The sequence below is a fragment of the Macaca fascicularis genome, chromosome 3, assembly GCF_037993035.2.
Source record: "Macaca fascicularis isolate 582-1 chromosome 3, T2T-MFA8v1.1".
Lineage (NCBI taxonomy): Eukaryota > Metazoa > Chordata > Mammalia > Primates > Cercopithecidae > Macaca > Macaca fascicularis.
In genome coordinates this window covers 60,601,489-60,603,535 of record NC_088377.1, presented here as the reverse complement: position 1 = coordinate 60,603,535, position 2,047 = coordinate 60,601,489, and the positions used below count along the sequence as shown (strand labels likewise).

General features: G+C 46.9%; 1 non-coding gene across 1 annotated transcript; it reads right to left on the bottom strand.

Annotated features, from left to right (window-relative positions):
- Window positions 1-498: 498 nt before the first annotated feature.
- LOC123572565 (U6 spliceosomal RNA) lies at window positions 499-605 on the bottom strand. The gene has a single exon (XR_006697136.1). It is a non-coding gene; the product is annotated as a U6 spliceosomal RNA (small nuclear RNA).
- Between the last annotated feature and the right edge of the window lie 1,442 nt (window positions 606-2,047).

Below are 2,047 nucleotides of genomic sequence, written 5' to 3'. Positions count from 1 at the left end.
AGATGGAGTATTGCCCTGTCACCCCAGCTGGAGTGCGGTGGTGCAATCTCAGCTCACTGCAACCTCCACCTCCCAAGTTCAAGCGATTCTCCCTGCCTCTGATTCCTGAGTAGCTGGGATTACAAATGCCCACCACCACACCTGGCTAATTTTTGTTTTTTAGTAAAGACAAGGTTTCACCATGTTGGCCAGGCTGGTCTCAAATTCCTGATCTCAAGTGATCCACCCACCTTGACCTCCCAAAGTGCTGGGATTACAGTCATGAGCCACTGCACCCAGCCTAATTTTTGGATTTTTAGTAGATACGGAGTTTCACCATGTTGGTCAGGCTGGTCTCCAACTCCTGACCTCAAATGATCTGCCAGCCTCAGCCTCCCAAATTGCTGGGATTATACGCATGAGCCACTGCACCCGGTCGATTTTTTCTGATATCAAAGGAACCACCAGGGTCTTCCCTTTCTTTTGATTCATTTATTTCATTGGTTCTGAAATATTTTTTTAAATATGGAATGCTTCATGAATTTGTGTGTCATCCTTTCACAGGGACCATGCTCATCTTCTCCATGTCATGTCAATTTTAGTATGTGTGCTGCCGAAGTGAGCACTGGTTCTGGATTGATTGATTGATTGATTTTTGAGACAGGGTTTCAGTGTGTTTTCCAGGCTGGAATACTGTGGCATAATCATGACTCACTGCAACCTCCACTCCCCAGGGCTCAAGCAATCCTCCCACTTGTGCCTCCCAAAGTTTCGAGATTACAGGAATGAGCCACTGTGCCGAGCCTGGAATGTTTAACAGCTGACTTTGATGCCTGGTTTTGGTTGTACTAGACACTCCCACTACTTCTTTCTTTAAAAACTACTGGTTTCTTTAGCTCTTTAAAAAAATATTTGCTGTTTTATATGTCAAAATATGTGAGGCCACGTGTGGTGGCTCATGCCTATAATCCCAGCATTTGGGGAAGCCAAGGTGGGAGGATCTCTCGAGCCCAAGAGTTCAAAACCAGTCTGGGCAACATAGTGAGACCCCTGTCTCTACAAGAACTAAAAAATCAGCTGGGCATGATGGTGCATGCATGTGGTCCCAGCTCTTGGAAGGCTGAGGCAGGAAGATCGCTTGAGCCGAAGAGGGCAAGGCTTTAGTGAGCCATGATCATGCCACTGCACTCCAGCTTGGGTGACAGAGTGAAACCCTGTCTCAGAAAAAAAGAAAAAAGAAAAAAAGGTAGATTAATAATTGCAGAACCATTTTCTATGTTCCCGATTACTTTAAAAATTAGACCTAATCTTGGCCAGGCATGGTGGCTCACGCCTGTAATCCCAGCACTTTAGGAGACCGAAGCAGGTGGTCACTTGAGGTCAGAAGTTGGAGACCACTCTGGCCAATATGATGAAAGGCTGTCTCTACTAGAAATACAAAAATTAGCTGGCCATGGTGGCAGGCACCTGTAATCCCAGCTACTCAGGAGGCTGAGGCATGAGCCTCACTTAAAGCTGGAAGGCAGAGGCTGCAGTGAGCCGAGATCATGGCACTGCACTCCAGCCTGGGTGACAGAGTGAGACTCAGTCTCAAAAACAAAAAACAAAAAACGTTAGGCCTAGTCTGTATTTACAGTTTACTCTTTAGCTTTCATCAAAGCAGTTTTTGTTGTTTGTTTGTTTTTTCAGACGAAATCCTGCACTGTCACCCAGGCTGGGAGTGCAGTGGTGCAAACTTGGCTTACTGCAACCTCCACCTCCCAGGTTCAAGCAATTCTCCTGCCTCAGCCTCCCGAGTAGCTGGGATTACAGGCACCCCCCACCACACCCAGTTAATTTTTGTATTTTTAGTAGAGATGGTGTTTCACCATGTTAGCCAGGCTAATCTCGAACTCCTGACCTCAGGTGATCCACCCACTCAGCCTCCCAAAGTGCTGGGATTACAGGCATGAGCCACTGCACCCGGCCCATCAAAGCAGTTAACTAGCATTTAGAGAGTAGATGGCCAGGCATGGTGGCTCAGGCCTGTAATCCCATTTGTTTGAAAGGCTAAGGTGGGAGGATCACT